Below are 25,305 nucleotides of genomic sequence, written 5' to 3'. Positions count from 1 at the left end.
CTATTACTGATCAAATACCATTTTTGCCGCTACTCTAAAAACACCTGCAACTACTCGTATATGTGCACCAATGTAAGGCTGGCCGCAGAAAGTAACATTGTCACCACATTTTAATGGCTGTTTCCTAGAAATGTTAGTTCTAGTTCATGTTCTCAGGCTGATTGTTTAACTGACTCTAAAAGTAATGTTTTGTTGCATTAAAAAAAAATTTGATTGCACTTGTGCTTGCTCTGCACATTTTTGCTTGCTCATTGCCCTGTGTGGAAAGAAACACAGGCTGTACAAAAGACAAGCAATAAATCAGAGTTCAGAAAGTGGGGCAGCCAGTCTCCTTACTGCGCTTGTGACACGGTTCTGCGAAAGGGCACAGGAGTCCCATCCCTCTCCTGTTTGAACTGTACTGTTTGCACAGGCTGGAATGCTTCACTGCCAGTACATTAGCCCAAGTCGAACAATAAATATCACCCATTCAGCAGCAAGCAAACTTTTTTCCGCTTCTATGAAGGAATTAGCAAGGATGGGCCTGCAGAGCAGAAATGCAATGGGTTACACGAGTCCCCAACCCCCCCTCCTCCCCCAGCATTGCCGGATAGAAACTAAACCAACAGCTTATTGTTTGTGTGCCAAATGCATAGATTTTGGGGCTTGCAGAAAGGAAAGAGACACTAGGATGCAATTTGTGATGCAGGGCCGAGTGTAATAGTATGTAATTGTGATTAATGATACAGAAGGACCCTTGCCTGGAAGAACTGGCAGGCGTCACTCTGTGTCTGCTCCTGCAGGTACTGGCTGGCAACACAGTCGCCAGCCGGGGTTAATTCTGTTTGTATGCGTGCCATAGGCTTTTAATATTCTGCAAATGTTAACACGGAAAGATGATAATGCCGAGTTAATATGGGTTAAGGATAAAATACAAGGGAAAAAAAATGCATTTTCCTGATTGCTGGGTGCTGACAAATTTTTGGCTTCCTCAGCAGACTCCCTATTGAATCCATGTAATTACACCCAGGCTTTCTTCCTCGCCTGCCCCCCCTCCTGTTCCCTGCTCCTCCTCTCCGTGCCGCTAATGACCTCCTCACGGTTATCAAAACCACTAATAGTTCTACACCCAGGGAAAAAAGACGGAGGTACGTTGGTAAGCTGTGGGTAATTCGCCCAGGGTAGGCCTTATCCCATCAGCGGTGGACTGTCAGGGGTCTGTGTGATAAATGCTACCTCTAGCCCACAGACTGCTCCCAACAATGCCACTGTCACCTATTCTCCTGGCGGTAATGGAGATAATGAATGGGGGGGGGGGAGAGAAACCCATCCCAGGGCTGCTGGGAACAGAATGCCCCCGACTGCATGGAGAGAAAAAAAAAGGAACTTAATTGGCTGAAAACATCATTTAAAAAAACAAAAAAAAGAGGGGGGGGGGCAGTATGTTAATTCACCCGCCAACACTGTGCAAAGCTGTTAACTAGTTCTCGTCTCCGTAACGTGCCCCCCCATTCTCTGTGACGTTCCTTTGAAGCAACGTCCCGGCTTTGGGGACACTTATTTGTCGTGTGCTTTGTGCCTAGCACAGAATGCACGTTGACACTGAAAGGGGATTGATGGCAGTTTGATTACAGGTGCAGTCCCTACTGGGTGCTCGGTGACATTCTGATTGCTGGGAGCACCGGGTCTTCACTGCGCAGTGCACACAAATAAAAAGGTGCTTTGCAGGTTAGTAAACAGTGGGGTGATACAGGTCACTGCGGGCACTCCTGCTGACGCGAGTTCCATTATTGAACCAGTTTTAGGCTCTAATGAGGAACAAAGAATGCGTAAACGTATGTTGGTAACTTACAGTACATTATAGAGCACTGACCTAAAATTCCATTTATTTTTCCCAACAATGAATTAAAGGAAATCCAAACGGGAAAATGATTCACGATCCCGACCTTGTTTGGTATTCTTCCCGGGTCCCGACAGTGGGGCCCTGGCCCGTTTGTCTGTTTATCGGCAGGTGGGATTCAACATCCCGCCTGCAGAACAGCGAAAAGGGGGTGTGTCCGCAAAAATGGACGTGGATTGAGGTGTTTTGGCAAACGGGCCCGACTACTTTTAAAGTTGGGTCCGTTCTGACGAACTGCCGCTTCAATGCTGTCGGGAAAGACAGCATTGAATAGGTGCCCGTCGCTATTTCCCTGTGTCTTGTCTCATCTATGGCGTATGCTGTAAATCCATATATACGGAGACTAACAGTTGTTATAATTAAATACAAAGCCCGTCATACAATGCAATGTCACAGGTGAGAACTTCCTGCCATCAAAAGGGTCAATTCACTGAAGCTTCTAAAACTGAAAAGAGCTGATGTTTCCCATAGCAACCTATCACATTCTGTCTATCATTTTTGATAGATCTATAGATATATATATCTATATATATATCTATATATAGGCATCACCATAGGGCGGCGGAGGCAATAAAGTTGACAGACACCCAGTCCGTCAGGGAAACATTATCAAACATAACCATTCTGGTCAAGTATACGGTGATGCAATGGTTAGGATTGCTACCTTGAAGCACCGAGGTCTTATAATTATGGCTACGGCCATAGGATCCAGCTCTGTGGGTGCTTGAGGCACCCCCAATATTTGTTGTTCAGTCGTATGTAATGTTAGCACACCCAACTAAAAAAAAAAAAGTTGGCTCCTGTAGGTCACATACTTATCTGTGTGGAGTTTGTACGTGTTTCAGTGTCTAGTGGTAGTTATAGGGGCACTGCTTCTTGGGAGGGAGGGAGGGTACCCTTATGTCCCCATGACCACACCCCCTATATAATATTATATATAGTTTCTGCCCATGTTAGAACCACAGGCGTCTGTAATGTGATCCTAGCCTCAGAACAGATAAGACTCCTGTGGGTATTGACAAGCGCTGTTGTTTGTATCACAAGAACCTGTGTGCACAAAAGGCCGCAATGTTGTACATGTGAAAAACTTATGACAAACAAAGAACAAACATCCTGAAACAGAAGGCGGACTAATCCTGGAGCCCGCAGATCCTGCTGGCGCCGACACGGTTAATGTTCCACGCGCATGTGTGAGCAAACGTCAGGAAGAGAGCAGAACAATCCCGAGCGTAGAGCTGGTGTGGGAGGCCATATCTCATATTAGAGATTATAATGCAAAATATGGGAACGCACGATCAGCGTGGGTGTAATTAAATTAATTAGCGATATAAAGCACTCTGAGGGAAGTGTCTCAACACACAGAGGTATATGCATAAAACAGGTTTTAAATATTTAGTAGGAAGCCATCTGCTGCGCGCTGGTTTGTTCTACAGAAATATAAATAAATAGACTTGTAAATATAAACCCTTGCGCTTGTCCTTGGCCTCTGAAGTGGGTACCGCACACTGCCGCTCTATACAGACAGTTTCCATAGGGTGTATAGCTGCATTTCTGTCTATAAGGCTTTGTCTGGTGCGATTTCCAAAGGCAAATGCAGGGGGGGGGGGGTAGTTGCTCAGAAACCCATTTCCCCACAATGCTGCACATCTACCAAGTCTGCTGTGTGTGTCTAAGTCATCATACCATGATCATCGGGCCTGTGTATGTCTGTAGGACTTTGTGTGGGACAGACTGTGGCTTGGTACATGCTAACTATGCAGACTTTGTGGGATGGCGACACTTGCTCTGAATTCCAGAGTTGTCTGCCCCTGGGTTCCTTGCAGGACTTTTGGCCCCAGATCACAAGTCTGCTGTAATGCTCTGCTGCAAGCTATGTAGGGTATCAACGAACTGCTGTGACGCTCTGCAGTATATGACATACAGCATCGTTGGCCTGCTGTAATGCTCTGCAGTAGGTTACATAGAACATTGTCAGTATGCTATAATGCTCTGCAGTCAGCTACGTAGAGCATTGGTGAACTGCTGTAATGCTCTGCAGTATGCTATGTAGAGCTCCAGAGGAGTGATGAAATACTCTGCAGTGTTATAATAGACATTTAAAATGATTTTCTTTAAACAATATGAAAATGTGCCCCCCCCCCCTATGTGTATATGGGCATATAAGGAAGCAGTCATCTATGCAAATAACTAAAATATCCGCCTACTTCTCAGGCAACTTTTCCTTTAACACCGGTGTGATTTTTATTATAATTTTATTCCTTTTAATGTTTTTCTTTTTTCTTTACTAGCCCGGAAATGGTAACCACCACCATGCCTGAGAGATGCAGCGAGAGCATGGAGGTTAGGCCATTATCCCATCCCAGAACAGTGCTGTAATGCTTCGCTACCTTTGCGGGAACATGCGCTTTTAAAAGCTCATTACTAGAATCCCACGTTCCCCAGGGGAATAATGTGTCCAGTAGGCCTCAGTTTAAGCGTCTGAAACCCTCACTGTCAGACTGGTGAAGACGCTGCATTTATTTTTTTACCTAGAACCGCTTCCACTCAGTGTACCACGTGAGCCAACATTAACCCATGTGACACGGCTCTCCATTGCTTAATTCATCTATATACTAGAGATTGACGCAGGTTTCGGTGTTTTGGTTCTAAAGCTGGGTACACACTAGGCGATATATCATTAACGATATACGTGATACCGTTAATGATATATCTTGAACATCGGTCAGTGTGTATATATGCTCAATATCATTAACGACACTCCCAGTCGTCTGTACATGCAGCTCAATCTGACAATATTGACTGCAGGTACGTAGCGGGGTCCTGGCAACGTCACTGACCAATATCGGTCAGTGTGTATGCGCTGTGCGATTAGTTATCAATATCGGCGGTGCAGGGAATCGTCCGGGGTGTCACCAGCTTAAATCATCGGCCGGTTTTGATTCTGGATCTACTGTGTGTTTCTTTTGAAGCAGATCAAAACAGCTAAAAGCACATAATGTAGATTGCTGGTGTGTAGTAGGGCAGCAGGAACTACAGCCCTCATCGTCTCCATGCTCTCCTTCTGTGCGACACGGTACATGCAGTCACGGACTCAGTGCGCATGCATTAACCCAACAGCTCTGTGAGAGATGTTCAAAATATTTACTAAAAATACCAGCGTCGCTCACATTTGTTATATAAATTCAAATAAAAATGTGTAAAAAAAAAAAAATTATATTTCCTATATAAAAGGTAACATTTCAGGTCATTATGATTAATACAAATGTTTGTTTTCCAATTTTTACACCTATTTTGTCAAATATATAATATATAACACACACACACACTATACTGTATCTTGTTTTCTGTAGTGTGATTTGTAAGTCAGAAGTAACTTAAGTGTCAGGTCATGTTTTCCAAGACCGGCAGTTGTCCCTCTGCCGCAGGATGGAGGCCTAAACCTAATGCTTGTTTATATGTGAGAATTAAAACACTAAGTTGCATTAAATGTCACTTGATCTTTGAACTGGTCTGTGCTGCTAACCAGGTTTGGGAGTTCATTAGACTGCGAGATACAGACGATGGAAGTGCAATCAGGAAGCTGGATCGTCCCAAAGGAGGATTCACTTCAAACACAGGAACCGGCAGAGCGGTGGCCTTACCAGCAGTGGCTAGCGCAGGACACAGGCTGCCCTGCACTGTGGAAGGAGCCTCTCAGTGATCAGCACGTGTGTGTGAGCTCCTCCGCTGCACACAGCCTAGTATAATAAGCCCACTGCCCTGCAAGTTAATGCACAATGATCTATCATCACCCAGCCCCGCTGCAGATGCTCCTGGGCTAGCACTAGAGTCAGCAGAAATATCTGCAGCACTCAGCCAGCTCCTGGTGCAGGGCAGAACAAGAAGGCCAAGGGGTCCTGCGAGGGATCAACAATAATCTGAGCCTCAGGCTCTGCCATCCAGCAGATAAGCTGCAGCTTCCCTTTAAACTGATGAATGCTGAAAGAATCCAGCACCCAGAGGTGCTGAAAGGAACTGGGACATCTGTCAGCAGCGCAAACCCTGGCGTCTTACACCAAAGCTCACCCAGATACTGTTTTGTTTGCTGTACTGTTATACTATTTGTACAATGCAAATGTAAAGCACTTTGAGTCCTACTGGGATGAAAGTACTATATAACAATATTATTATTACTTGTTATGACCCATTCATTAATATTGTTTTAGTGTACTGTACATCCGGATTCTTAGAATGCATCCGATCATGACCAACCTCCCAGATCATGTTGCAAGTACAGCTAGGGGGTAGCTTACGATGCAGGTGCGGGAGGGTGCAGCTAGGGGAAAGCTTACAATGCAGGTGCGGGATGGTGCAGCTAGGGGGAAGCTTACGATGCAGGCGCGGGAGGGTGCAGCTAGGGGGTAGCTTACGATGCAGGCGCGGGAGGGTGCAGCTAGGAGGAAGCTTACGATGCAGGTGCGGGAGGGTGCAGCTAGGGGAAAGCTTACGATGCAGGCGTGGGAGGGTGCAGCTAGGAGGAAGCTTACGATGCAGGCGCGGGAGGGTGCAGCTAGGGGGTAGCTTACGATGCAGGCGCGGGAGGGTGCAGCTAGGAGGAAGCTTACGATGCAGGTGCGGGAGGGTGCAGCTAGGGGGTAGCTTACGATGCAGGTGCGGGAGGGTGCAGCTAGGGGGAAGCTTACGATGCAGGTGCGGAGGGTGCAGCTAGGGGGAAGCTTACAATGCAGGTGCGGGAGGGTGCAGCTAGAGGGGAAGCATACGATGCAGACGCAGGAGGGTGCAGCTAGGGGGGAAGCTTACGATGCAGGCGCAGGAGGATGCAGCTAGGGGGGAAGCATACGATGCAGATGCAGGAGGGTGCAGCTAGGAGGAAGCATACAATGCAGGCGCAGGAGAGTGCAGCTAGGAGGAAGCATACGATGCAGGCGCAGGAGGATGCAGCTAGGGGGAAGCATACGATGCAGGCGCAGGAGGGTGCAGCTAGGGGGGAAGCATACGATGCAGGCGCAGGAGGGTGCAGCTAGGGGAAGCATATGATGCAGACGCAGGAGGGTGCAGCTAGGGGGGAAGCTTACGATGCAGGCGCAGGAGGGTGCAGCAAGGGGGAAGCATACGATGCAGGCGCAGGAGAGTGCAGCTAGGGGGAAGCATACGATGCAGATGCAGGAGAGTGCAGCTAGGAGGAAGCATACGATGCAGAAGGGTGCAGCTAGGGGGAAGCTTACGATGCAGACGCAGGAGGGTGCAGCTAGGGGGGAAGCATACGATGCAGGCGCAGGAGGGTGCAGCTAGGGGGGAAGCATACGATGCAGACGCAGGAGGGTGCAGCTAGGAGGAAGCATACGATGCAGGCACAGGAGAGTGCAGCTAGGGGGAAGCATACGATGCAGGCGCAGGAGGGGGAAGCTTACGATGCAGGCACAGGAGGATGCAGCTAGGGGTGAAGCTCACGATGCAGGCGCAGGAGGGTGCAGCTAGGGGGGAAGCATACGATGCAGACGCAGGAGGGTGCAGCTAGGAGGAAGCATACGATGCAGGCGCAGGAGAGTGCAGCTAGGGGGAAGCATACGATGCAGGCGCAGCTAGGGGGAAGCATATGATGCAGGCGCAGGAGGGTGCAGCTAGAAGGAAGCATACGATGCAGGCGCAGGAGGGTGCAGCTAGGGGGAAGCATACGATGCAGGAGAGTGCAGCTAGGAGGAAGCATACGATGCAGGCGCAGGAGAGTGCAGCTAGGGGAAGCATACGATGCAGGCGCAGGAGGGTGCAGCTAGGGGGAAGCATACGATGCAGGCGCAGGAGAGTGCAGCTAGGAGGAAGCATACGATGCAGGTGCAGGAGGGTGCAGCTAGGAGGAAGCATACGATGCAGGCGCAGGAGAGTGCAGCTAGGAGGAAGCATACAATGCAGGTGCAGGAGGGTGCAGCTAGGAGGAAGCATACGATGCAGGCGCAGGAGAGTGCAGCTAGTAGGAAGCATACGATGCAGGAGAGTGCAGCTAGGGGAAGCATACGATGCAGGTGCAGCTAGGGGGAAGCATACGATGCAGGTGCAGGAGGGTGCAGCTAGGAGGAAGCATACGATGCAGGCGCAGGAGGGTGCAGCTAGGGGGAAGCATACGATGCAGGCGCAGGAGGGTGCAGCTAGGAGGAAGCACACGATGCAGGCGCAGGAGGGTGCAGCTAGGAGGAAGCATATGATGCAGGCGCAGGAGAGTGCAGCTAGGAGGAAGCATACGATGCAGGCGCAGGAGGGTGCAGCTAGGGGGAAGCATACGATGCAGGCGCAGGAGAGTGCAGCTAGGAGGAAGCATACGATGCAGGTGCAGGAGGGTGCAGCTAGGAGGAAGCATATGATGCAGGCGCAGGAGGGTGCAGCTAGGGGGAAGCATACGATGCAGGCGCAGGAGAGTGCAGCTAGGAGGAAGCATACGATGCAGGCGCAGGAGAGTGCAGCTAGGGGAAGCATACGATGCAGGCGCAGGAGGGTGCAGCTAGGGGGAAGCATACGATGCAGGTGCAGGAGGGTGCAGCTAGGAGGAAGCATACGATGCAGGCGCAGGAGAGTGCAGCTAGGAGGAAGCATACGATGCAGGAGAGTGCAGCTAGGGGAAGCATACGATGCAGGTGCGGCTAGGGGGAAGCATACGATGCAGGCGCAGGAGAGTGCAGCTAGGGGAAGGCATACGATGCAGGCGCAGGAGGGTGCAGCTAGGAGGAAGCATACGATGCAGGCGCAGGAGGGTGCAGCTAGGGGGAAGCATACGATGCAGGCGCAGGAGGGTGCAGCTAGGGGGAAGCACACGATGCAGGCGCAGGAGGGTGCAGCTAGGGGGAAGCATACGATGCAGGCGCAGGAGAGTGCAGCTAGGAGGAAGCATACGATGCAGGTGCAGGAGGGTGCAGCTAGGAGGAAGCATACGATGCAGGCGCAGGAGGGTGCAGCTAGGAGGAAGCATACGATGCAGGAGAGTGCAGCTAGGGGGAAGCTTATGATGAGGGTGCAGCTCCCTCCTGCTACATGGGTTAATACTCTGCCTGAGTAAATAGGCAGCGGTGAGAGAATTGCTGAGGTTGTGCAATGAGCAAGGCTCCAGGTGTCCCCGGGCTGCTGCTGCTGATTTGAATTCTCCTCTTTTGTTGATAAACCTATTCTGCCCTCCGCTTCCTGACATCCAGCCTCAAAAAGGAAATCTCATTTCGCACGATGTAACCCTCCATTAACCCTCCCAGGGTCACACCACACACTGCGCTAATTACTAGAAAATAATTACAAGCTGGAAGAAAAAAAAAACACGCACACACACACACACACACACCGAGATAACCGTGATTTAAACACTGGAGACACAATGGCTTAGGTCGACACAAAAAACTAGGTTGTCGTGGCTACGGTCGACAGGGTCGGAAGGTCGACACAAGGATTAGCTTGACAATGGGAAAGTCAACAGTCAAAAGGTTGACCTGAGCTTTTCACTTTTTTGGGGGGTCCCGAATTTTGAATTAAGTCGACATGGTCGCCGCGTCAGTGTACCGCAGCGCTCGGCACACGATTATATTCTCTCCTCCACGCCCTAGTGGATGGTCGGGTATGAAATGCCACCTGTTTTGAAACAAAAAACAGTGAAAAACTCACGTCGACCTTTTGGCTGTTGACCTAATGCTCGTGTCGTCCTTCTGAACCTGTCAACATTAGCCATGTCTACCTATTTTGTGTTGACGTAAACCATTGTCTACCTTTCTTGGTCAACCTAATCTCGACCTTCAGAGTGTCAACCTAGCGACCGTTCCCCTCTAAAAACATGCACAAAGTTGAATATAGAAATATAGAACAGAGATTAAACTATGGTCGTATATCTGCGTCAGATACTCTAATAATAATAAAGCCCAAATAGCTTTAATATACATGTATTTCTGATATATTCCTTTCTGGTCATTTAAAAAGAAAAAGTATCAGTTTCTCAGCCCAAAATGCCCAGTGTGTGGGTGTAATGAAAACAGAAACCATTTATTGTGTACTTGGGGTCGCTGTAAAAGGTGGTTAGGCTCCAACGTGTGTTCCTCTCCACGATTCTAGGTGAGGTGGGGGGGGGGGGGGGCTCAAGGACCTCTAACCCCTTTGTCTCTTCCTCTCTCATTGAACACTTGCTATAAGTCAGCAGGAGGTCAGATGTCAGCCTGCAGGAATATGGCTGATGCAGGCAACTATTCCTTTTCACACCAACCCTAAATAAATATATTCTGCCATATTGGTTGTAGGACACACTAGGCTGCACTTTCTTGCACACTTGCGTGGTTCTGCAGAAATCTATGCTAAAACTGCTTAAGGCATGTTTGGGCTCAGAAACCGTTCATTGGTGTATAAACTGCCCAGGGTTGTGTCGCAAAGTAGAATATAAAAGGGGCCCTTGGACTGCACAGCATAATTCTAAACATAGGTGCTATCATTAACGATAATGATATATTGTTCATCCAGTCCAGTGATTATTATGCTCACTATCATCAACTATGCACACAACCCGCAGGTCGTTCCCAATATCTACGGTCGCCTGTACATGCGGGCCACGTTGACCATATTGTTATTTAGCTGAGAGCTCCGCCCATATCATTAGCAATATCGCTTGTGGAGTGGTTCATCTAGTATGTATGGAGCTTAAGGTTCAAGTCATGCTCTGAACTTGAGTGAACATTACTGTGGTCGCACAGAAGAGGTCACCTGGTAGAGGTGGGTGTCCAAACTTAAGTTACACACACCAAATTAGACTGTTATAGTGTAGCGTTTATTATAATTCTGCTGATCCGCAGTGTTTAGTATATAGAAGTCGATGTGTGGTTCTCTGTGAAGATTTGATGAGCAAGGCCCTGAAGTCTAATAAAGAGAGATGCGGTATTGTGTGTGTATAGGGCAAACAAGAATAATATTAGAGCACACACACATGAATGTGTGACACATTGTAGACAAATCTCCACTTGGAAACCAAAATTGGTGCTTTCGTAAATGCACCTACTACTACTAAGGTCATAAACGCAGATATCCGCACACTCTGCGTAACAGGAAGAATCCTGCACTTGTTTAAATTGAAGATTTTTTTTTCTTTTCAGACATAAAAGGTTAATCTGCTTATGGTGAGAGGCTAAGCCTACTAAGCAGAAAGAATACGGCAACATATGTTCCAGAAGACTGGTGGAAAGAGGATCTATGGGCTGTAGGGAGCAAGCTCGACAATAGAAAACAATGACCGGTCACCAGAAAACGTGGCTGCGGTTATATTATGAATGACGAATGTGTTTTGTACAAGCTACAATGATAACATTCCCCTGGCCCTGTGTAGCGAAAGCGCAGGTGGAGTGACCTTCAGTAAAACATGTCTGGAGAGGCTTTCAGCTAAAGTAGTGGATTGTTTACGCGAGGGCCAAACAATCTGCCTCTGGCATTTAACGTGGGCCTGCACGTAAGCCATATTCCGGATATTCAGGTTGACGACATATAGACGACATTTAGGGCTACGCTGAAATGAGGGTATACAGAGATTCAGCTTATTTCAAATCAATCTCTTGCACCAAGTCTGCTGCAAGCGTGCACCAATAATGATGGAAGCTATAAAACCTAGGGTTAGATATACTATTGGGTGGCGATCGTCATCAGCGGCGGCTATGACTGATAGTTTTAAAACGGCAATATAAATAAATGCTAAACAAATCTAGTTTATCATATTGCCAAAACTATCGGTCAAAGCCAACGATGATCAGAAGCTTTGACGACCATTACTTATTAAATCCCGCACCTTATTCTACGGAAATGGCGGCACATGGGTGAGACGCTGTGGAACCCTTGTGGCGCCATATAAATAAACAGTACTTGTGTCGTTTCACGGCGCCACAAACTATGTAAAATAAAGTAACTTAACTCCATGCCAACATGGATAGTTCATACCTCCACTATCCATGTTGGCATGGAGTTGATTTTAAATAGCGTAGCGAGCCACCGAGCCCGCAGCGTGGGCAAGCGAAGCGAGCCCCGCAAGAGGACTCAGACGCACGGCGCCATGAAACTACACAAGTACCAAATAAACACATACAGTATAATATTTCCATATAGTTCTGTGCACGCTCTGTGGGTGTAATGACCGTTGACTTGCATCCAACCCTACATCACCTTCCAGGTGCATTTATGCATTTACACATATTTTGAATAATGATCAGAAATGATATATATATATATATATATATATATATATATATATACACACACATACATACATATACACACACACAATACAATGTTTAGCTTTACAATAGGACACTTATTTTCTGGTTTCATATTTGGTGAGCAAATATGGGCAGTTGTTTTTTTTTTTTTTTTATGGCGGTTTTGTCAACTGGCCCAGCCCAACATTTCCACTTGCCATCCCCATTTCTGTACGTAGACGTATGACAATTTGAGCTTGAGTAAACAAGTTCTTTGAGCTTCGCTAATGTGAGGGGAGCTTGCAGGACCACAAAATTAGGATAAGGGGACCTTTTTTCTTAAGCACTGAGCTTTGAAGAATTCCTGCCTATACAATGCAGAGTGACACGCTGGAAGAGATAAACCTGCCTGTTGTCTTTTGTCCCCGTCTGTTGGATTCTTCTGTTGACCCTCTGGCCATTAGCCAAGGTAATCTGATATTACAGGGTTCCTTTCATGACCTATCCTGTCATCACCTCAAGCAACCATTAGTCGTCATCTCTGGCCCGATCGGAAAGCCGAAAATACATGAAGAAGGAGGGGGGGGGGGGGAACAAAAAAGCAGAGTGTCCTATTTTATCTCTACATCTAATCCCACCTCATGTTCTACCTGGATCCTCCGACACATTCCGTTGTGTCTCACATAGCTTAAGGAAACCGTAGGATGGGCCCTGGAATTCATCCGAAACCTTCCCACTTCATGTGAAAACAACTTCAAAAAGTTTTTTTCAACTATGAATATTTCCAGAGTTCAGGTGGGAAACTAAAGGTAGACCGTAGCCCGACCCGCTGTCACGATGAGATCACTACAGGATGTAGCGGAGATGCTACAGCAGCATCTACTGTGATGGCCATTCCCAGCTGAACAATAAAAGGCTTCTTCATCCATACACATAGGAAACACACTGTTGTGGTTTAAGTACCATATATTATGTTTCAAGTACTCCTGCAAGTTCCCTGTAGTACAGGTTCATCCATTAAGTCACCTCGGTGGTTTCCAGGATGAATGTTAATGAACTTCTGTTTATTAACTTGACTATAGCAGATTGCTACGTGGTGGTAGGGGCCCGGTTCACTTATGTCAGTACATTCAAAAGCCCATTGGAATACAGTTTGCCAGGTACTCCAGTGCCCTCTCCAAAACACTAATGCTGCCTGAGTTCGGCGGCTGTGCGGGATGTCTACCGAACTTGGACATTTCTTTAAAGGGGGCAATCACTTAGAAGGCAAAACGGTACTTATGTAGTATCTGGGCTGCCGATTTCTAAATCGGGTCGGATCGGGAGATCGCATCGCATCGCATGCGACCATGCGATTCGATGCGATGCGATGACCCGATTTTTCCATAGGAAACAATGTTAAAATGGACTGAGTCCATTTTAACATGGAATTCAATGGGAAAAATGGGTCCTTTTCATACCCCTACTATCCAAGTGGGCATGGAGTTGGATATAAACCTGTGGCGAGCGTAGCGAGCCACCGAGCCCGAAGCGTGGCGAGCGAAGCGAGCCCCGCGAGGGGACGAATACCGTCCCCTCGCGGGGCTCGCTTCGCTCGCCACGCTTCGGGCTCGGTGGCTCGCTACGCTCGCCACAGGTTTATATCCAACTCCATGCCCACTTGGATAGTAGGGGTATGAAAAGGACCCATTTTTCCATAGGAATCATTTTAACATTGATTCCTATGGAAAAATCGGGTCATCGCATCCGATATCGCATCCGATATCGGATGTGATGCGATGCGATATCGCATCGCATCGCATCTGATTGTATGCCTTAACTTAAGGCATACAATCAAAAAATCGGCAGCCCAGATACTACATAAGTACCGGCAAAACTATGTATTGAAAGTATTTGCTCTTTAAAAAAAAATGTCCGAAACCAGGCTATATTACATTTGGCCCTAGGGCTTATAGAGGTTAGTCAGTAGGGCTGGTGTAGCTTCACATCACCCTGGGCAAATCTACAACCTACTGCCCCCAACCCCACACTGCTGCCACCTGCATCCTCTTTCCAGGCCCTTAAGTGAAATGGTGGATGTTGTGTCAACCGCCACCAGCAGTGACCTAATAGTTATTTTCACAGCGATGGGACAGACACCTGGCAAACACCAACTGCAAAGTGATTCATACAGATCTAAAGTCCAAAAACTAAAAACATGTTCAACCATAATCCAACTGGTTCAGACATTCCATAGAATGTTTTATAGCTTTCAATGTGAATAGTGAACACCACACTAAACTAGGAAATATTTCCTGACCCCCCCCCCAAGAAACAAAACCCCGCAACAAATCAACAAATACTATAAAATGTAAATATAAGGGGGTATTTATCAAAGCGTGGACAGATAAAATTGTGAGAGACAAAATTCCAACCAATCAGCTTGCAACAGTTATTTTTCAAATACATCCTGTAAATCGTAAGGCAGAAGCCGATTGGGAAGGGGGAGGGGGTGGTAACGCTACAATTTGGGACTAATAGAATTCCGCCCAAAATCTGCTGCCTTAACGGCATTAACACTAACTCAAACCGCCAACTGCACTGAGAACACGTACGAGGCCCTTTATCCATCATCATTTGCATAATGCAAACATCTAATAACTGCTTCTGTGCTGCAGTGAAGTCACTACAGGTACCGCTTATTACAGCAATACAGTAAAGAAAGTCTGTATTACACCCATGTACATGGTATTTGCTATAGATGACATTCGGTATGTATCAGGACCATGCTGCTCGCTCGTCAGGACCCCGGAGAAGCCGTGTGTAAAGTCTGATTACTTTGGGTAACATTATTTTTGTAAATCGCTCACCCTTTGCCTTTTATAAAAGTGAACTTTTGGCTCTCGGGAAGAATTGCTCAGGAGCCGCGCTGTAAATCTGCCGCCGCTGATTGGCTATGATGGATTCATTTTTAAAAGATCACCTAATCCCTTGCGTGAATAATGTTTCACACATCTATCTACCCAGGGCTGACTCCAGCCTATAGCTCAACTCAATGGTCTCTTCTCCTGGCATCTACACAATTAACATTCCTTCATTGCACATCAGCAGCAGGTTACATTTTTCCTAACAACCTCAATAGGTGCCCATAATCTCATCACATTATATGAAGCATGTCCAATAAAAGAGCATTGATAGTCACTTTAGCGCACTATAGTCGAGAGGTTTCAACGGCGATGGCCCAGAGAAAAACCGAGTAAGATCATTAAAAAACATCTTGGCCCGGCACGTTCTTGGCAAACGGATAAGTGCGGGTGTCTAGCACAAAAACCGTGTAGAGCAGGAAAAGGTCGACCTTCTTTTGGTGTCAATGTTGACACCTGAACATGTGACACCACCACGCTGAACATGTGACACCACCACACTGAACAATGACACCACCACCACCACCACCCAATAAGTGTAGCTCCTCACTTCCATGGCTCGCTTCGCTCAACATTCTTTGGTCCAAACTTTGCCATCCACACGGAGTATGAAAAAGTCCAACAAAAAGGTTATAATGAAATAGAAAAAAAATCTCACGGCAGTTTCACTTGTTGACTATTGCCATGTTGATCTTGTGCTTGTATTTGAACGATTGTCAAAGTCGACTGTGTGCACGTCAACCTTTTGGGGTTGACCTGACTGTCCACCTATCATCCGGATCCCTATCTTCATGACATACAGTAAGCATAAGGGATATTCAATCCCAGATTGCGACTGTAGGAACGTCCCGACAGTCGGAATCCCGGGAAAATTTAGCTCAGAGTCACTGTAACTCGACAGCCAGAATTCAATGTTCGAAAAGGGGCGACCACACCGGTGGATTGTCGAAGCTGTGAATTTGACAATCAGCGGCAGTTTCCAACAAAACAAATCAATTTTACAGTCAGATCTGTTTTGATGTAATCGGCCTTCAATGCTGTCGATAACGGCAGCATTGAATAGGCGACACCCTCTATTTCCATAGGCGGAAATAGCATCTGGAATTGAACGATTGAATGGTCCGGACTCAGTAGCGCACGCAGGGGGGGTTTCTGAGTACCCAGAAACCCCCCAAGGAGTCTAAAGGCCGTAGGCTTAAAGCTGAGGGTCCCCTCTTTTGATGGGTACAAGAATTTTAGAAATCGGCCCTTGGGAACCGGAGATATCTGACTTCAAAGCAGTGGTCCCCATCCAAGTCTGTTAATTGCTCTTCCCAGTCAGATATTTCAGGTTCTGTCTGGCTTAGAATTTTTCTGAGGGTATATTTCAAAAGCTGGGATACTCCCGCTTTGACAGAAACTAGAACCTTGTCTCTACTCTTCCCAGAACCAGAGATATCAGCCTTCCAGCAGCTGGTTACTGCTCCAGCTCTACACACCTGGTATGTAGTTATATATTCTCATTGGCAGATTGCTCTGCCTCCTGAACTTTGATCCCCTAGACCCCAGTACCATTTGGTAGGTGGGATCCTCTAGTTTTTAATTCCATTAAAAGAAATCTATTTCTGGCAACTGGAGATATCTGCAGTCAAGCAAGCTGTCCTCCCACCAGAAAATTATGAATAATAAGCCCACTCCACTATAAACCCCTCCTCTGCATATTAAACATCCTCTACCACCCTGGAAGTTATGTATCAGGGCCCCTTCTCCCACCATCTGTTCAGTAAAGGGGTAATTAGTGGAAATGACTGATCCAGGCCCTACATGCTGAGCAGTTGATATAATACCCCCTACAACCCGGAAGAAAGCAAAGCTTCCCCCACCCCTACCGCTGGAGGATCGGTAGGTGCCCCAATACATTGCTATGCCCAGAGGTCTACACTGCTGTTGACGCCCCTGTATTTGTATATATATATATATTTTTTTTTTCATTATTATTATTATCTATATACATTTGGTCTATCTATAATACTTTAACTGACTCGGCATATACTGGGTCACCTAAGTGTCCATCTCACTTTCCGCCCCTCTGGAAACCCCCTTCTGAAAATCCTGCGTTTGCCACTGGGACTGTGTGCACCGTGACAGGTGTATTTTTCAAACACCAAAAATAAAAAACCTCTGGGTGTGTAACTCCCATAAATTAATCTGCTTTTACAGTTCTCTATCAAGTCAGCGAGGCAAAGAGAGCGATGCAGGTATACAGCCTGCATTCACAACCCACTCGGCAATACAGATCCTGACACACAGGTGGGTACGGCCAGGCAGGAAAGTAACATAACATGGTCTGACACCCAGACACGAATTCCAGCTATAGGGTTTCACCTCCATTCTACTTTCCAGCCCCTGATCTTTTCATACAAGACATTTTGCTCACGTGAGATGTAAACATATGTTAGACAGAGGGAATCCGGCGTGATCAAAAGCAAGCCCGGGAACTTGTGTGTTACTAATGTATTATCCAGCCATGTAGGAGTACTGTATGCGTTACATGGGGATAGAGTGTCGCAGGGAACACTTTGCCCCAACACGATGCCCAAATGTTCACGTACACCACCAAACAGCTGGTCTAGTCATGCGGATGTGACGTATCTACGTTCTGTTGAGAATCATGCGCAAGTTCAACCAGCGGCAGTTGCAGAGGTGGGGCTGCAGCATTATCCGGATGTCTAACGGACAATGTCTAGACCGACAGTCAATAGCTCCACAAGTGGAAAGGTCCATATGAATTTTTCACTATTTTTTTTATTTTTATTTTGTGGACTTTTCTCTATACTTTATCCACTTTGGAAAAGTTTGGTGAGTACATCTGTAGCGGAGTGAGACACCCGGCCGAGACTTGACGAGCGGATCGTGATACACTTTTTGGGGGGTTGCGTGTTGATATTGACACCAGAAAAAAAATGTGAAAAACTCACGTTGGCCTTTTCATATGTCAACTTTTGTCAACCATGTGTATGGTGACTATTTGCTGTTGACCTAAAGACCGTCAACCTAGACACCTGGCCGCGGCACAGCCCAACCTTCAAATAACGGAGCCGCACCAAATGCCACTCCACCAGCTGCGACATCACCACTCACTCGCTGGTGGCTGCCGCACCTGTGGAGCAGTCACTGGTTGTGACGCATCGCTCTCATGCAGGTAAGGCTCAATGAGGGCGTGTGTGGAGTTACGGACTATGGCCCTCGCAAAGGCAAATTCTTTCTCATATGGACAAAACCATGCTGCATTGCGGGGGGGGGGGGGGCAGATGTAACATGTGCAGAGAGAATTAGCTTTGGGTGGGGTTTTACTTCAAAGTGAGATCTATACGGCACTGTAAAAATAAAGCAGTCTGTATTTTTCCTGCACAGAAACAAAATAACTCGCCCAAATCTAATTCTCTCTGCACATGTTACATCTGCCCCCCTGCAGTGCACATGGATTTGTCCATTTGAGAAGGAATTTGCCTTTGCGAGTGAACCAGAATAACCTGCCTGTATTCATATGGATCATTTGCACCAGTTATGGTGGTGCAAACTCAGCTATTAAGTGCACACAGGGATTATGGTGGCTACAGAAGCTTGGTCCTGTGGAGGCAATGTCGGAGCAGTTATGTACCGCTGTATTCTGCTGCGCATGAGCCCGCAGGTACACATGTGCGTCACCCAGCGAGTGTACAGTCTGTCCTTACCGAGGAGCACAGCGCACAGGACTCTCCTCACCGCACATGTAATCTGAGTAACCGCATTTCTGAGATGGTTCTCATATTTTGGACCTTTTGTAAACAGAGAATGAATAGATGATTATCAGGCGAGCGGAGCTCGTCGGGGCCTTGTGTCTCTCTCACCTCCTCTTCCCTCATTATCTATAGGACACAAAGTCACCTAATGATGTATGTCCAATGCTTGGATGCATTCATTCTGAAACGTCTTTCAACAAATCTCGTCTTTCACCAAGCCTCACGCTTTACCATTAACAATTAAGGGGGGAGACTTGTCAAATCTTGGAGCGCTCAAACAGAGACACATGTTACAGGCTGCGCTAGAAACAATATTTATGAGATTATTCGTTGCTATGAGCAACGTCTCGTCTGTAACTCTAACTAAGCCTTTTTTTTTTTTTTAAACAATGGAATTCCCTGCGGGAGAGTTCAGATGTTTGCAATGCATCATTTGATGGTCGTCGAGTATATGCAGCCCTAGCAAACAGGCCTGAATCAGGAAACCAGAGGAATGAATCAAGCTCATCAGTCGTAGAGGGAGGTGTATCAAATCCTGGAGAGAGATAAAGTGGGGGGAAAAAATATACCAGCCAATCAGCTCTTGTCATTTTTTCAAACACGCCTTAGAAGCTGATTGGCTCGTACTTTTTCTCTCTCTCTCTACTTTATCTTCCTCCGACGTTTGATGCACCTCTCCCAAGGTCACTAGAAGACATTGCACGCAGTTAAATGGCTGTTAGAAAAATAAGAGCACACTGTCAGGCAGCCGCTTGGGAACTATTCTGTGCATATATTGGTGAATAATCGTTGTTCACATTGAATCAGTTTGTATTGTCCAGTTATGTTTTTACTATGGATATTATTTTAAGGTGAAAATTAAGGGAATGAAAACCCAACCAACATGTTTTAGAGCTAGCGGGGGATGTAATAATGGGCTATGAGAAGCAGACTGTGATAAATTTCCTCTTTCTTTTAAAGCAGCGACAATGTACACAACAGAAGCAGTGTAGTTGATCGCCACTTTAAAAAAAAAAAAAAACACACAGGAGAACTCGCATATTAAGTATCAGCCAATCAGCTTCTAAATGCCTTGTTACAGGCGATGTTTGAAAAATGACAAAAGCTGGTTGGTTGGTTCTTTATCACTCTCCACCATTTCAGGAATAGGTGAAGAGTTCTTTAGACTTCTGTAACGTTTCATGCTTCTTGCAGGCTATCAGATTCCCCCAATATTTCTATCCTATCCTATAAGTAGGGACAGCAAACCTTTGGCCCTCCAGCTGTTGTTGAACTACACATCCCAGCATGCCCTGCCACAGTTTTGCTATTTGGCCATGCTAAAACGGTTTCAGGGCATGCTGGGATGTGTAGTTCAACAACAGCTAGAGGGCCAAAGGCCTTGGCTGCTCCTTGTAGCATTTGTGGAACATTTCTGACACGCCTCTAATGACCTCACAGTCTGGCAACAATAATATCTCATCTACTCCATACCACAAGGCCCGATCCCAAAATAATGTAATGCAAAATACGGAGGGATGCCGGATTGTAGGTAATACAGGAAACTGTCCTGAATGGTGGGTTCTTCTTATTTACATTAGACAAAATGAAAATATAGCATTGGAATATTTTTAAAATATAATATTATTTGAGTCTGTAGACCGGCATACAGTGGCGTCTACTATTGTCTGTCTTTACAAATGTAAAAAAACGTATTAGGCCATTGGATCTGATGCATGTTTTTCCATGGAACCCGTTTCTGTAGGTGGATTTTCTGTACGGAACAATAAAGTTGCACTGTGAGACCGGAACCGAAGCTCCAAAGTGAGAAAGACAACAATAAAGTGAAACACAATAAAAGTGGCGCACCACATTACTCTCAGAGGTGTATGCACTAACACCTATCAGGCTCTTAAACGCACCTGAACACAAAAACAATGTTAGACGGACGAGTGCTTTCCATCATTTTAGCATTGTATCGGCCAGTCATTACGTTCCGGTATGCAACTCATCTCCGATGCTATGTGTAATTACTTCTCATCGCTTGCTGCCTAACCCAGCAGCCAACCTCGGAACACGCTCTGCCTGTCATTGAATTCAAAGCTCCGTTACCCAAAAAGAAAACTAATCCTTCAGGTGTGGTGGTGAAATGCTTGTTTTATGAGGTAGAGTGCAGCTTATTCTGTCTTTATCTGGATCCACAAGTGTGAACCGACAGCTTCCAAACCACAGTGAGCAAACAGTGGTGTTTAAGTGCCGTGAGAGGCGTTTGTTTAAGGAACTGTGGTTTAGCAGTAAAGACTTCCCATCAGTATAAACAGCGGTGATGCTGACAGAGGCAGCGATGCGGCGTCCGTACACAGCTTCCCAACACGGCGTCATCAGGCAGCAACCGTGTAAGCAGCTGGGATTCTTTATCTGTCAGAGAACTATTTCGGTAGCAACTCTCGGGTTCTCAATCCAAAGTTTGCGCCAGCCGTCAGAGCCGGGCCCCCCCAGCAGGCCGCAGCTATGAGATAGGAATGGATGTATCTGGATTGATTTAGGATAAGCGTAAACCCTGGATTGTAAGTGAGAGCCAGAGTATGCATTTGCTGGACTTAAGGGATCACAATACTTGCTGGGCCAGTTGTCGTCACTCGTGTAGTAGTGTTTTGCGGCCAAACTGAAGTACATACAAAGTCTGTAAATCTGGGGAATTCACAATAGAGTGCAGGGAGGGCAGAGGTGGTGTCACTATGTGCAAACCCATTCACGTTTAGAAATATGGGACCAAAACTAAACAGTTTCTTCTCTAGTACAGTTTTGTCTGTGGTGTTAGTTTCTTGTTTATTCAATATTTACGAATGCTAGTTCCTTATCTAGTGGAAGTTAGTTCCTTCCATAGTGTTAGGTAATGTATTCTCTAGAGGTATTTTGTACTCTAGTGTCTTCCTTAGTGTTTATTATCTAGTGTTTGTTAGTTTCCGCTCTACTACTAGTTTCTTTGTTGGCATTAGTGTCTACTCTAGTGTTTGTTTTTTTTCTCTTGTATTAGTTTTTTCCTCTAGTAAAAGTTCCTTATCTACAGTTAGTTTCTTCCCTAGTGTTAGGTAGTTTTTTGTGTTGTTCATTTCTACTCTAGTATTAGTGTTTAACTTTCCTCTCTAGTATAAGTTTCTATGGAGTTCTGTTCATATTAGTTTTTTCCTCTACTATTAGTTTCTTATCTGCAATTAGTTTCTTCTATAGTATTATACCCCTTTTATACCTACAAGCCAGGTCGCACCCGGGATTTTCGATTTGCCCCCAAACGGGTGCAACCCGGCTTGTGACCCCTTTTACACCTAACTTCCGGACCGGCATAATGGTAGGGGGGTGATGTCACCGGGGGCGGGTCCTGGGCCGGCGCTGGGAGAGGAGAAGCATGGAAGATGCTAAATTGTAGTGAGCTAAAGGACCTTTCACGCCCAGAGGGAGGAGCAAGGCCGGGGGGCTTGCTCCTTCATTATCCACGCCACCACTGGTTGCCTTTAGTAACCAGGTGACGAACGAAGCGGAGCAGAGCGAGCCACCGGGCCCGAAGCATGGCGAGCGAAGCGAGCCCGCGATGGTCCGTTTGGGACCATTCTTCTGACCTTGCTCCTCCTCTCTCATAACCTGTGACGTCAGAAGGTCCTTTAGCCCACTTCAATTTAGACCTAACCAGGAGAGCATCTCCCAGCGCTGGCTTTTCCATCACAGTGAACGGGTCCCATTGGTGCTGGTTAACTGTATACACTGCGCGGCGATCCGGATTAAACTCGTGTTCAACCATGACTGCTTGCCGGGTTGATGACCTGGGTCTCACGACACATGACCAGACCATTTACACCACCTGCTGATCTGGGATTTTGAACGCTCCCGTTTAAAATCCTGGGCCTGCAGGGCTGGTGTAAAAGGGGTATTAGTGTTTAACTTTACTCTCTAGTACTAGTTTCTATGGAGTTATAGTGTTAGTTTTTTCCTGTTGTATTAGTTTCTTGTTATTTACTGTTAGTGTCTACTCTATAGATGCATCTTAAGTAAAAAGTCTACAGATACCTAATCAAGGAGCGACCATCAGTTCCTACAGATTACACAATCCTTCTCATTGTGCCCGGAGAGTACGTCTAGCTGGAGGACGGGGAGGGGGGCACAGGCAGGAGGGACCATTCTGGACAGAGGGAGAAATTTTTGGCAAAAACATAATTTCAGACCACTTATGCAAATACAGCCCCACACAACCATCTGCATCCCCAATTGCTGCTGCTGTAAATGGCACTCAATATAATAAAGTTGCATAAAGTCAAACAGTTTAGGGGCTAATTTATTAATAATGTTTCAAACATGGTTGGATTGCGGAGACCGAATATACAGTTTGAGCAAGAGGCAGCGTGCCACCTACCCACCGTGTACTACGATAATTGGGGCTCATTCACACAGATCTGTTTCCTAGAGGAAATTCAACTTAAATGCATGTTCTCCTACAGCAGACTGCAACTCTGTTACGCCTGCAGTGATGTCCACACTCAACGTGTTTGGAACGTTAGGTCGACAGTCATTATGTCAACCACTATCTGTCAACAAGCAGTAGGTCAACACAGGAAAAAGCTCGACATGCAAAAGGTTGACAGGGTCAAACGGTCGACGCAAGCAAAAAAAAGGTCGACATGCGTTTAAGTTTTTTCGCTGCACTCTAATATATTCCCCGCTCCATGGTAACTGGGATGGGAAGGTACTTAAAAAATAAAAAAAAAACGCACGTCGAGCTTTTTTTCATGTCGACTAATATCGGTCAATGTCCAACTAACGATCGCATACCGTAAAAGTTTGGGGAAATATTTAAAGAAGAAAAAACTTTAAAATCAAAAAGATTTCATCATAACACAACAACAAGCTTCCGGGGTTTCTCGTTCGGTGGTGGTAGAGTTAATTTAGGACAACCCACAGTTTCTGGCAGGCCTACCTGGGAGTGAGCAGGCCTGAGTGATGTCCTTTGAAGACTGCTGCCTTCCAGACACACAGTGGAGGAAGGTTCAGGTTACAGAGGAGCTGGGACGGGGGATGATTAATTACAGTAGCGTCTGCCACCAGCCAAAACATGTGCAAAAGGCTTCATCGTGTTGTGTGTTTCCCTGCACAACCCTGCGCCCTTGACACAGAGGTCACCTACCAACAGGGGAGGTTCTCCTCCTTTCTTTGGAGAATTCTAGACCTGACATTTTAAAAAGAGGACGGATATTTGACAATTTGGTCTAAATGGGCCTGCTATGGCAATAATAGGACCTCATGCCCGGAGAGGATATACTTTGTTCTTTCAGGGGTATAAAAATTGCAACTCCTCCTCTTTTCCCATCCAGGCACCTCCTCTTTCTGGTCTTAACCCCTCCCCCTTTTTTGGGTGGCCACATGGATTATTCAAATATATATATGATCTATGTTTATTTCTTCACTCTCTGTACCTACTAGGGATAGCCATCAGTGCAGTAACCATTGATGGTTGCCATCGATGGCGATACTGCAACGAGCCATTGATAGTAACAATGTGATGGATGACCATCGATAGTTTTAACTATCGTTGGACATTTATTTTCTGTGATTGACTGGCTCATGGGCCAATCAGAACGTGGGGGTGGGGCTTCAGGGTTGTCAGGGGGCGGAGCTATGCTCCTTGTCTGGGCACCTTGAAAAAAAAAAACAACATTGGTTCTGCTGTGCCATCGATGGAGGGATACCATCTGGTGTTCGCCCATCGATGGCAAACGTATTCGACATCGGCCATAAACCATCGATGATTTTAAAACATCATTGAAAGATCGCCATTATGCACAGGTGAACGATCAGAGTGGATGTACAGATAAAGGTAAAAGGAGGAACTGACAGGACATAGAGGATTAATTAAGGATGAGCTGTGTTAGGTTGGGCGATCGCCCCAATGCCACCCCAGATCCGCCAATGCCTGAAGTGCTCCCGTAGGTACACCTGCTGTCTGTGCCATGTCAAGTACCATTGAAGAGGTCTACATTGCAATGGGCTGAGATGTTGCTTTTGTCCCTACCAGAGGCACACATGCGGCACCACAATTGAATAAGACAAGATGAATGAAAACCGACATGTCGGAGAAACAGAAGATCAGACAAGACAGGATACAACACAGCAGCGGAAATTTGTGCTGGCAGATTTCGGAGTCTCAGACACACGCTCAGCAAGAACAAAAAAAAAAAACAGAAACATGTAAATAAAATAAAAATATATAATGGAAAAGAAGGGATCAGGGTACGCCATTATAACTTCAGATGATAATAAATCTTTAAATGCGCCAGTGATTGCTCTGGAGTGACTGAGCAAAGCCTGCCAATCACGGTGTGAATGCGCAGAGCAATTGAGACTGTAAAAAATGCACAGCTTCTCACTTTTAGCAAATCTGCAAATGTTACCGAGACGTATTATCATAATCCCAGCAGTCATCTACAGTATAAACTCCCTGGTATACTGTAGTCAAAATTATAGGATGCCAGAATGAATGTCTATTCATTCTACGTGGGGCCAACATCACACGTGAAGCCAAAATCTGCATGGAAACGGGGTTCTTGTGT

General features: G+C 46.3%; 1 protein-coding gene across 9 annotated transcripts in view; it reads right to left on the bottom strand.

Annotated features, from left to right (window-relative positions):
* Positions 1 to 25,305, bottom strand: part of MEIS2 (Meis homeobox 2) — a 158,370-nt gene that overhangs the window by 29,152 nt on the left and 103,913 nt on the right. The gene's annotated exons all lie outside the window — the stretch shown is intronic.

This window comes from Crinia signifera, chromosome 12 (assembly GCF_055691185.1).
Source record: "Crinia signifera chromosome 12, ASM5569118v1, whole genome shotgun sequence".
Classification (NCBI taxonomy): Eukaryota; Metazoa; Chordata; class Amphibia; order Anura; family Myobatrachidae; genus Crinia; species Crinia signifera.
Note: the sequence above shows the minus strand (reverse complement) of the source record. Positions and strands in the feature narration are given on the sequence as shown.